This window comes from Vanacampus margaritifer, chromosome 6 (genome assembly GCF_051991255.1).
Source record: "Vanacampus margaritifer isolate UIUO_Vmar chromosome 6, RoL_Vmar_1.0, whole genome shotgun sequence".
In the NCBI taxonomy this organism is placed as follows: Eukaryota; Metazoa; Chordata; class Actinopteri; order Syngnathiformes; family Syngnathidae; genus Vanacampus; species Vanacampus margaritifer.
Window position 1 is genome coordinate 22,673,103 of NC_135437.1, and position 12,922 is coordinate 22,686,024.

Here is a 12,922-nt window from a genome sequence, read left to right on the forward strand (position 1 = left end):
TGTTGTTGTGTGCATGTGTGTGTCCGTGTTTACGTGTAGGGAGGCCTGTGTACGTGTGTGTGCGTGTGCGTGTGGTGCCTGGGGCCTGCCTGCCGCTTGCCTGCCTGCCTGCCTTCCTACCCGCCTCCCTCCCTCCCTCCCTGCCTGCCGAGGAAGAGAAAAGCCGCCGATGCAACAAGTCCTCCATTGACGCTCAGCTTTGTAAACTGGCTGCATGTTTCGCCGCCGTCTTCTTTTTTTTTCACGAGCCAGCCGCCAGATAATCAAACTGTTAGGGAACAGCACAAAGGCGCCCATTTTGGGAAGAAAACAACATTTATATCTTGGGAATCGCCAACTAAAAGTGGAACGAAAGCGACATCGGCGGCTCTGAGGCGCACACGACAAACACTTACTACTTTCATATTCTTGGATCTACATTTTTAAACGCGCTTTATGTGAATCCATTTTCCTCTCGATGTAGACGAAACTGATTTTAAGCGACAGTGAGCACTTGGAGCGGAACGTCTGGTGGTTTACAAGCAAAAAAGCGGAGAAGGGGACTCCTCCTGGATAACTTACCTCGATTCATTTGCCTGCTTGTCGCTAAATTCCCACACTTTTGCGAACACGGGTGCATCCGCAGCATGTGGAAGGTCCCCCCGCAACTCGTGAGCGTCTACTCGGTTTTGGTTTGACGGTAGGGTCGGACGCGCTGAGTGCGTAAAATGCGCCGGCTCTCTCCAAGGATGCGAAATATGCGCGGAATGGGAGCAGGAATGAAATGAACGCGGTGGACTGAGTTGAACGGGGCGGGGTGACTGGCGTCACCCTGGATGGATGAAATGGAGTGAGTGAGTGAGAGATGGGAGGATGGGTGGCAAAAAAAAAAAGAAAAAGAAAGCTGACTGGGGGGAAGGGGCTTGACTGTAGTGGAGGCACACGGCTGTGTTGAACAACAAAAGAAAGAGTGCGGCGCCCAAACTCTTCAATGGACGAAGAGAAGCAGCTGACAACAAAACCACGTAGCGTCAAACAAGAAACTGACAGCAGAACAGGCTATAACATTTTCAACTTTCCTGGCTTGACATTCTATATAAAGACAAATTGCTTATAGCTATTATTGTTTAAAAATAAATAAATAAGTAAACTGTTGCAAAGAAAACAGTTCACGTAAAATGTTATTTAGAAGAAAACGATCGTTTTTTTAATCCAATTTATTTGGCATCAAAAATGTATACTAAACACAACATGTTTAATTTACCTAAAGAGTTGTTTCACATGTCACTTGCTGAAAAGTAAAAGGGGGGAAAAGGTAGCAGTTTTGCCAGCCACTTGTTGCTAGGCAGATTTCGTAGAGAACAATCATTTATGTCTTAAAAGCCATTGAAACAAAGCATAACTTGCCAGCCACGCCCAGCAGACTGATTTAATGGTAAACTTGAAAGCCAGTAGCAACAGGAAGTCAGGCACACGCTGAGGAAATAATGCCGAAAACAACATTACAAGGATTGTAAGTTGTAACACAGAGATATTTGTAATTTAAAAAAAAAAAAATGCAGAATTGAATTACACAATTCTTAATTTAAAGCTATTGCCATAAACTCTTGTGACATAATTTCAATTGTTCCTGTGGCAGTGACAGTAAATTTATATTTAAAAAAAAAAAAAAAAGGGCTGGGGGTGTGAGTTTACCAATTGTTTATGATGCCCCAATTTTGTCAAATCAGATTACAAGTAAACTGTGTCTATTTCTGAGTCAAATTGCCGACTGCGTGTTGATCAACTGAGCTTCCAGAAACTTAAGAAACATTAACAGCTGCCAACGACAGTCAGGACAGGTTGAAGTCAGCATAGAAAAAAAACTATAAAGAGTATAGAAAAAAAAAACTACAGAAATAAGTTTGGGGGGGGGGGGGGGGGGGGGGTCAGTGAAAGTCCATCCAGGACAATGACCACCGGGCCGTTGGAATGTGTCCCGCTGTTATAGGGAAATAAAAAATGGTTTGGAGAGTACTATGGAGTTCATATAGGACGTGCACGGTACTTTAGGTTAATTCCGGAGTTTTCCAGGGAGCAAGTGGCTATCATGCACTTGACCTCTAAGTACTACATCTTGCAAATGGCTGTAGCAAGATTTGGATTCTACCAACCAATCGCAATAGCATTTGTTGATATCATTGCATCTTCCTCGTGTCCATAAAAACAAGCTTCAAGTCCATCTCACTGTAACGCGTGCAGTCCCGTGTGGCCGGCAGGATAGCAAGCTTGATCGCATGGTCGCTAAAGAGCAGCCGCTTCTTGAAAAGTCAGAAATCATCGCCTCCAGGGTAAATTGTCAATTCCTCCGAATAAGCTACAATTCCGACAGATAATGATATCATGAAAGGCGGACAATTAGTAATTAACAGGATAATACTGATAGCTAAGATACAGTATACTTTTCACAAAAGTCTCGCTGGAATGGCGTTGCAGCCCAGGGTAACCAACTATAAACAGAAAATTAATAAGAGTCTAGATCTAACAACAAAGAAAGAAAATAAATTCGTTACATACATAATCACAAACATCAGCCAAGCGTAACACTCTCTAAGATTATGATTATACCAATTTAAAAGAAATATTTATAATAAAAACAATGTTTGTTTGTTTGCACAATAGACTGCTGAATTTAGATTTTGACTTTTGAGATCTGCACAATGAATATTCTCAAAACTAAACTATCATTTAATTTACTTTTTTCCCCTTTGCACAGCACCAAGACATCACATTGAATAAATTACAATTGAAAAAAAGCTGTCAATATATTGTCTCTCAAAATGATTCAAATAAAGAAAATATGATAACATTAGTGTGTTGTAAGGCAAAATTCTTGAAACAGCTCTTGTAATGGGAATCAATACAATGTGCAAATTGCAAATGTGGTTTTCAAGGGGGTACTGTATATTGCTGGGGTGTAAACATAATAAACATAAAGTAATGAAACCAGCCGGTTATACACTGCAAAATTCATTTGACGAAGAGACGATAAGAGAAATAAAGAAAGCCACATATTTCTTGCCGACATTTGAAAGCCCCTTTGAAAGAACTTGGTTGATTAATTGGCAGATGAAATGCAGCGTTTTAAGGACCTGGCCCCGGAATGAGAGACAGCTTATAGTTGAATGAGATGGAGATGCGGACAGGTCGCCCTGGTTTGTGTCAATCATATGCTAGCTCGCTGTGCTGTGAAGCTGCTGTGCAATGCAAACGCCTTCAATCAAGGAGGATGCATTCAATCACATGACATATTAAAGAGGAATAGGACTAACTGACTGACAGTATTCCGGAGTCGGAGGACATTTTCAGGCAATCTATAACATTTCAAATAATCGATGCACACAAAACAGTAATATGTACTTGTAAAAAAAAAAGATTGTGCTGAGACAATTTTAGCTGTGGTAGGTGGCTGCTATTAAAATGCCAAATAGCCCTAAAATAGTCACTTGTTTTCTCTCTTTTTTTTTTTTTTTTCTTAGGAGAGCTCAGTATTGTTCATTCGGTTTGACATCATCATTGCTTTCCTTTAAAAAAAATAAAAAAAATTTAAAAAAATAAAATAAATAAATAAAATGTTTTTTTTTCTTTCTCTTTTTTTTAATATATATACATATATACATATACACACACACACACACACATATATATATATATATATATATATATATATATTTTTTTTTGTATGTGGGTGAGCATGTGCATGTGCATGTGCGTGCGTGTGCGTTCGTGTGTATTCATCAGTTCACCTAAAGCCCATTAAAAAAAATCCCATACTAATAATATAATATAATAATAAATTGCCAAATGCAGAAACATCAATGTAAGTTATCACTTGTTTTCTCTTGTCTCACCCTCCTGATGACAAACTTACAAATCAAATATGACAGATAAAATGAGTACATATTTCAAATAAGTGCTTATACTCACAAGTTGTGTCTCAACATACACACAACCTTGTTAATAAAATATTTTTAGCTATGTAGTAGACGAGGGGAAAAAACGAGCTACATGACTCAGCAGAAATTAAATTAACATGCTAATTGCTTTGTCAGTTCTATTTTTCATTTATTGTCAGTTTTCCACCGTAATATGGTGTGTCACCCAAACTTAAATAATTGTGAGGAATAAGCGGTTCAGAAAATGGATGGATGGATATCAGTTTCTTATTTATTTATTATTATTAAATTAAGTCTGTTCTTGGCCAGTTAGCATAGCAGCTAACACAGCTAGCATGTACTGACGCTTGAGTAAAAACCCAAACATTAGCATTGATTTGCAACCTTGTGTTACTAACTAAATACTCAAATTAAATTGGGTGTTGTTATATTTATTTATTGTAAAGGAATTATTCAGCAATAATGTTTACATATATGTTTTCATGTGCTTGAGTATCTGTAACAGTTGTGATAAAACATATGTGATTATTATGCAATGACTCATACTGTGTAATGTATTTGTTGTTTACAGGCTTCAAGTGAGATGATCTCATGCCAGTGATACACACCATACTTAATTGCAGCTTTTTAAACAGTGTTTTATAAATAGTTTCCCAATCCTTCAGAATGCCAATATACTGTATCATTATATTTGCCTGTGTTGATACAAATCTTGGGGAAAAAAATACATGTTTAAAACGTGCATGACCATCTTTTAATAAACAAACATGCACTTTCAATTGTATTTTCAAAAGTATGCAGCACAGCTGCTTTTATTTGACATCCCTCACTGTATCCTGAAATCAAACGTGGATTTATTTTTGTTGTGGCCTAAATAAATGTGGCCCCCACTAAACGGACTACGTTGCAAGAATCCCACTTTTCGGGAGCCACTAACCTAACCAGAAAATCTTCTGTCTGTCTCGCTTTGTCAGATCTCTGAATACACCAAGCAGCCGCCTCATAAAGGAGTTGTTGTTTACTACTAAGCTCTGCCTATCTCAGGTTTCATCCCCTCAGGCGAAGCTAGACTGTCATCTCCCCAAAGGGAGGGGCTGTGACATAAAACAAACACACAGATATGCCAGGGTCACAGCCTGGAACACCTACTGAAACCTTACACCACAAGCACATAGCAGAGCGCTAGCAGGCACACTACAGCATTCCACACTGCAGCGTGTTTGGAGGAAATATTCACGCATATCCGTACACAGCTGAGCCGCACGTGTGCCATGCGCACACTGCCTCTGTGTGACATAAACGCCACTCCTTCCCTTAGCTCACAACCACACAGAGGAATAAACGCAAATATTCAACACAGTATCTGTCTGACCTCAAATATGACCTCACCTGGTTTCCTGATGTTTTATTAACACACTGGGTGCTCGAGGCCTAAACGCTTGCACTTTTCTACCAAGTTGTTGTATTAATAAATCCTCATTTTTGATATTATTATTATTATTATTATTATTATATTTTATCATTAACATCATCATCAAGCCTACATATCCAGAACTAACAAAAATGTATAATGTTAAATGAATGCTAAAAACAACAAATCATATAAAGAGACAGTTTTGTCCATACCACCCTATCATCTTGTTAAAAAAAAAAATGGAGGGAAATGCTTGATGAATTAATGCTGAATAATGTTCTTGTTTTGTGGACTAATCAAAGGACTATAGGTCTTATTTAAAATTTTGAAGTAAAGTAAACTGAAAAGTAATTTTCAGTTTTAAAAAAAATGTTTTTCTGTTTTTTTTGAGTAATTTTCCCCTGTTTTAAAAAATAGTTGTTTTCCAGATTTTTTTTTTTTTAAAGGGGTTTTCCCTCAGAGATTAGAGAACAAACCACAATACAGTATACACATCCATCCCTTTATTGAGAGCCAGTAAGTAAACATGACCATCTTATTGCATATGAAGGAATGCGGGAAAGTGTCCGCTTCCGCTATTAGCGAGTCTGCAAGCAACAAGTCACTTGGAGTTCAGAGGTAAAAAAAAAAAAAAACTCAGAAAAACAGAACACCAGCTCTGTTTTTCGGAATAATTTTTTTCCAGTTTTTTTGAATAATTTTTTTCTTGTTTTTTTAAATACGTTTTTCTCCTGTTTTTCTGAATATTTTTTTCCAGCCTGTTTTTCAAAATATTTTTTTGACAGAAAAAAATACTCAAAAAAACAAAGCTCCCCCCAAAAAATTGTTTGAGGTTTTTTTTTCTCAACTGAATGCAATACGCTTATGTAATAATGTGCCTTTTTTCTATATTCCAATTTGAATTCTCATTATGATCTTGTTTTAGTTTTTTTCTCTGTTCTTTTTATCTATTTATATTATATATATAATTATTTTTATTATCACAGTTTTAAAATCCTTTATTTTTGTCTTTGCACTGAATGGTCTGCACTTTACTGTTTCATTGCACTTGTTGTAATGACGATAAACTGAATCTAATCTAATCTAACTTTGTGAGCTTCCTGCAAACCACTTTAAAGGGGAAGTCAACCCCAAATTTTATTTACAATATGTTGCATGCACCCCCACTGATCTAAACAAGGCATTCTGATTAATATAGCGAAATATGAATTAAGCATGAATTAAAAGGGGGCGGCCATTTTGCCAGTTGCTGTCGACTGAAAATGACATCAGAGATGAGATAAGAGATAAGAACCACTCTGTAAATGTGTATGACTCAATTGGACTTGAGCCAGAAAACCAATATGGATGCATTGTTGTGCCAAATTGTTGCTGTGATCACAATTCAGTCAAATGTAAAGATTGCATAGAATTAAGCTCTTTAAAAGGTCACCAATACAAAGACGTGTTGCCGCGACAATTTGGCAAAGTTGCTAAAGTATGTCGTTCATTTAAGTAAACAAATGGACGGCAAATGAAAACTGAGCTTTGACAACTGCCTTGGTGGTACTTCAAAATGAATGCATCTGCGAATGAATCAAATGAATTAAAAGAACACTTGAAAAAAAAAAATTAATCAAACTTTCAAAATAATAGGATGCGTCGTGTTGCAAATGCAAGACGGGGAGGGAAAAAAGTGTGGCATTCAAGAGTGCAATAGCGTTATAGATCACAAAAACCTTGAGCTGTGCTGCCATTTTCCAATTGAGGAGAGATTTCTTATGTACAGTACATTTTAACCTTCAGTGAAGCACTTGCCTGCTTGTGTGTGCTTTATACAACATTTAACAAAATGTTATTTGTATTTAGTACGTGCTGTTTTGCTTCCACGGGTAATGAAACATTCTTTTTATTTTGCGCTCAACATTTCATCAGTTGCATCTTTATTGTGCTCTACAAATGATTGCCAACAGTTACAATAGCACGGGAGCAACTTCCGTTTCAAGGGCACAGTGTATTTTTTTCCAAATGAAATACATTCAATGAATAAATGGTTGTTTATTGATTATGGCAAGAGACAAAACATAAGTGAAAAATATATACAAACAAAAAGTATAAATGTTTTGGAGCAAAATACATATTTGATGCTTCATTCAACTGCAGCGTTGTTTTGTGTCAACAGCAACAAAATGAGCCTGAATGTACTGAGATGAGGCAGTTTGCAGTGAATTTCCCTTCAATTTGCATACCAGCTCCAATCCTGACTTTTACTCACAGTTTATTGTTATACACAACAGTCACAATTTGCCCACTGTCTATTGGTGGAGTCCCTTTTTTTTTTTTTTTTTTTTAAATGGTGATTCATTTTTCCCATTACTTTTCTTATCTGTAAATGTTGGTTTGTTGTGATTTGTTGTCTTTTATGATATGTTTTTTTCTTTTTTTTGTGACAGCTAAGGCTGTTTGAAAGCGCTATATAAATAAAGTTGACTTGACTTGTATTTAAAAAAAATTTTTTTATAGTGACTTTAGCGTGTATTTACCCTAAAGAGCACCACCTACTGGCAAAAGGAAATCAATGTTTTCCTTTGATGTGTTTCTCCTAGCGGGTTTAGCCGGTGTCGGTACCAGATGTGATCGGGCTGCCAGATGTTACGCTACAGGTTTGGCCGGAAATGATCCAGTTGACGTCAAACATTGGAAAGAAAATATTAAAGATGTAATTTAAAAAACAAAATGTAAGGACTGAAATTGTAAAAAACGTAAATAAACATAAGAATATAACCGCAAGATATATTGAATAAATGATAAATACACAAATTAATTGCCTGAGATTGTGACAAATATTGTCAGTTTTGAATATTAATTGTTCCTATTATCATTAAGGCTGTTTTTGTGATGCATTGTGATTTGTGAACAATTAAAAAAGAAAGCATTTCGTTAGCGCTGCAGTAGCGCTTCAATCTATTTGATTATTTCCTGTATTTCCTGCTTTTATATATTTAGGTTTATTCACGTTTTTACAATTTTAGTCCATACAATTTGTTATTTCAATCACTTCTTTATTCATTTCTTTCCAATGTTTTACCGTCAATTTTTTCCCATATAACTTTACTGGACAATTGTAAACGGACAATTTCCAGCCAATCCTGTAGCGTGACATCATCTGATACAATCTAGCTGCCCGTTCACATTTGGTACCGACACCGGATCCACCTCATATTTGTTCAGACGAGTGCATGAACCTAGCATTACAGCAGTTTGTGCATTTTTTGGCGAAATGCTGTTGCCGTGGCAACGCACTGTTCACTAAAAGTAAAGGATCTGATCAACTGAACATGCATGAAAACTCATGGAACTTCGCTCACACGTCAGTCCTGACAAAAATAATCAGGCTACAGATATTTTCATTTTGTCATGTTGGAAGTCATCACATTGTTTTGTGCTTATTGAGTGTTTGAATCGAGAATCTCTTTTTTGTGTGTGCGCAACTCCAAAACTGATTTGAAAGAAAAAGAAGAAGAAATAAATATGTGTTTGCAATTAAAACACTAAGATGGAATACTGTAGTTGTAAGATTTGAAAAAAAAGAAAAAGAAAAAAAGAATAGCATAAAATGAAATAGAACTTACAAAGGTTAAGAGAAAAGGCAGCACACTAATCCTCTTCATTGCCTCCTATGCTAGCTTTCTGTTTGCACATATTGACAGCACTGACCTATTGGGAAATGTGCATCCTTCTCATATGTGACTGCCGCATAGTCACAATGCCACATAGCTCTAGATGAGTCCGATCGCAATCAGCTATTCTTACTACAGTCTTACTACAGCTAATGAGTAGAATTCTGCTTATCTGGCAAAACAGTGAGGTCTCCAAAAATCAAACCACGTTATTAGTGAGGGAACACTGTATATTATTTTTCCAATTTGGATCAATGTCCATATTGTTTGACTGCATGCTGTCCTAAACTTGACCAGTCCCATCTCAATGAGGTCTAAAGCGGGCCACAAGGTCCTCTTGCTTTTGTGCTTTGAAATGTTGCCTTTTCCAGCCAATTGGGAGTAGCCTCGTCTACCCTCAGATTCCTGACATTTATTGGATGATAGAGCACCACGCAGATGTGAAAGATAACATTTACAGGATTGGCCTTAAGGCTCCATTTTCATGATGCGTATTGATCAAACTGCTCCGAGGAGGAGATGGAATGAATGAACTTGCCAAAAGAGGTCAGAACCTCCTTCACTCTTCCGCTGGCTCTCAGAGTGGAGCCTGCTGATCTAATCAGTGTTACCTTTCATGTCTTTATGTACATGACAGGTGATCAGGGGGACACTTTTGAAACGGGGATCACGCTGCACAGCGCTGTTTTAAAGCCCACTGGGGGCCCCAGGCAAGAGGGTCCATGGAGACCATAAAATAAGTGTGAAGGTGCCATTATGTCCTGATTATATTCCTAAGGTCCTCCTCGTGACCTGAGGTTAACTCTTTGACTGCCAAAAACGTTAAATAACGTTTAGTAAAATTCTATGGAGGAGTGCCAAAGACGTTAAAAGACGTTTGTTTCAAAACAGAGGTGAAACTAACCATTTTCTATTGTGGATTACTGAAAAACGGAATAAGGTAGAAACAAACTTTTTTTTTCTGATGAAAGATGAGAGCACAATCTTTTTTTGGTAGTATGTGTGTTTCCATAGTCCAAACACATAATTTTCTATGGACCTTGAAAGATCAGTCAAAATGCTTAAAATCGGCTGGCACCCACGGCATCCCTTTTCTGAAAACGTCTGGCAGTCAAAGAGTTAATATCTCTAGGAAGAAAAACAGAAAAATATTTTTTCTCTCCCTGCTCGCAAATGCTCCGTGGAGAGGGGAAACAATGATCAGGAAAAAGTGGTTGCTTCCTTTGTCCCAAGTCTTTGAGAAGACAGTGGATTCATTTTATTTTTGAAGGACGTGTAGCGACGTCACTTCTCAAAGGACTGTTTTGTTAGTGATAGCCTGTTCAGAGCTGGATTTGCAACATGTTTAAACATAATGGATCGATCCCAACAGTGTGACACGACTGACAACAAGAAAGATGTAAGTTTAATATTTTTGATTTAACCTTCCTTCCTATCTTTTCTAATAAGAGATGTGCACCTTTCGACCATATTACTGGTGTATTTTTAGTGCCTAAAGTGGGAGCTACTTTTGTCGCGTGGAGGTTGTTTGGTTACAAGAGGTCAGATATGATAAAGCAGACGGTGGTTGGATAATATGAAGCGGTTGCGTATTGTTTTGTCAAGATACAATCCGCGGTAGTTAATTTGCCGTGGCTGGCCACTCGCCACCTAGTTGACATGATTTTGTGATGCTAACCGGCCGCTAAGTGGTCTCGATGAGACGTTGCGACCGCGCAGTGGCACATTGTGTTATTCATAAGCGCTTGTAAATGTCTACAAGCATTCACGGCAAATCAGAGAAAAATCACGGCAAGATATGCAGATTCCGGCTAAATAACCATTACCTAAACAATCACAAACTAACGCTACAACATGTGGTAACGTTATGCTACTTTTTCTTATGGTAAAACGTTATGCCACTTTTCCACATATTAAAATAGTATTCTTCTTTTCTTCTGCTCCCATGATCAGTCGTTTCCATTCGCAACATTAGCACATGGCTACCATGACCGAAATCACTGCCCCTTCGAGAGAGAAGGCCTTGGCGTGGCCTGGTGCAGCTATTTATATAAAAGTGACACACTTGTGAAACAGGCTGTTTTGAACAGAGCATTTTTTTTGGCTGATTTAGGGACAGCAAAAATATTAGATCCAAAGTCAATTTTGATAAATGCATGTCACAGACATGTTTTTACACATTTGAGAACCATTTTAGTATATTGAAAAGTTGAATAATATGAGACTTTTGATAAAAAAAAAAAAAAAAAGGGAATGGTGTCCTACTTTGATTTGAAGACGGTTGCTAAACACTTCAACAAAGCATCTTGAGAAAGAAAAACAAATAATAATCTGTTTGGCGTAAACAAATTCCAACAGATATAGATTTTCTTAACTTTTGTTGTTTACAACATCAAATTAAGGGAATAATATTTCAGATCAATGTTTAGGGCTTAGTCAAATGCTAAAATCTTCATTGGAACTATAAATATATTCAATAACAAAAAAATGGCAGGTGATATGGAATAAACTGTTGTTGTTGTTTTTAGCCATATTGGCCGTTTTAGAAATGATCCATTCATTATTTTGATTATCATTGGAAATCTATGAGGCCTCATAAACCTCATCATTCTGTCTTTTTCTTTATAGATGTAATCATCAAAATCCCATCCTACTGGAGGAGCGCTTCTTGAGTAAGTCTTATTGAGGCAGTTTTACAATTTTCTGTCTTTTATGTTATGGAGGCCGCAGTTTTTTGTGTTATTGAAATGTCAATGTGCCTGACATGGTGTTCTAATAAAGACTTTAATAAAACTGGAATTTTAATGTGTTACTTATCCTGAAGCACAGGAATAAGTTACCAAGGGGGTGACATGGAGTGGTCTTCTCCCAACCCAGAGGCTGTGGGTTCAATCCCCAGTCTTTGTGAATCATGTCGTGTCCTTCAGCAAGATACTCAGTTATTAATTCAATTAATTAAGTGACGAGTGGTACGAAAAAAAATCACGTTTGTATTAAATAGTTTGCCTATTGTCTTGAAGTTTTGTGGCATTTACGCAATAATGGCTAAGTAAAAAAAAAAAAAAAAAAGTTCCATTTGAGTGACCCAAGAGCTCAGTCGATTATGAACCAGAGATGTTAGGTTAAGCAAATATTGATTGTTTGTGAAAGTTATAGTTAGGATTGCTGTTAAATCCTCAAGCATTGTCAAATTTGAAGAAATCTGACTCTACAGTCACAGTGAAGCGGTTGAGGCCCTTATTAGTTTTTTTGTATACACACACACACACACACAAAAACACACATTGTGATGAATATAAATAAGATAAGTAGTTTTACAATTAATCACAGTTAATGCGGATTAGATGTGAAATTGAATCCAACAGTTCTCTGTTTGCTGAAAAACAACACTAAAATCAGCAGTGATGCTTAATTTAGGATAATACAATTTAAACACCAAAACCGCTACACCCCCCTCGTGAACAGGAAGTAAAATCGAGGCAAAAGCGCATCCATGTATTTCTCTCTTAAAAAGACAAATTGTATTTTGAGTTACTCTGAGCCTGCTAACAGATACAAAGCAAGCATTTCGCTGTCATTGAAGAAAAATCATCCATTGCTGCATTACGGCGTCTTCTCAGTCAGAGGTATGCAGTTCCAAGACCCCATGTGACCCCCGCAAAAAGCACCAATGTCCCAATAATGTAATCATATTAATATAACAAGGTCCTAACTAGCGGTGTGGAATTGTTCCCTGGGCGATGGAGCACAGAGGAAATGATGGTAACATGGTTTGGGATCCCTCAGGATCGCTTGCATCTGACGTGGACGCATCTGAGAAGCCATTAGGCAACAGATACGGTTACTCACAGCAAAATGCTTCTCTGTTGCAGGCTTTTACATGACACACTGTCCACATACGCCATTTTCTACACCGCTGGTCTAAATTAGTGTCA

The 12,922-nt window shown here is 37.3% G+C and overlaps 1 protein-coding gene across 2 annotated transcripts in view; it reads right to left on the reverse strand.

Annotated features, from left to right (window-relative positions):
- Positions 1–805, reverse strand: part of LOC144053230 (transcriptional enhancer factor TEF-1-like) — a 45,397-nt gene extending 44,592 nt beyond the window's left edge. For both annotated transcript variants that reach the window (XM_077567440.1, XM_077567442.1), the window contains exon 1: positions 562–805. The gene's annotated coding sequence lies outside the window, so the exon portion shown is untranslated. The remainder of the gene's footprint in view (positions 1–561) is intronic.
- Between the last annotated feature and the right edge of the window lie 12,117 nt (positions 806–12,922).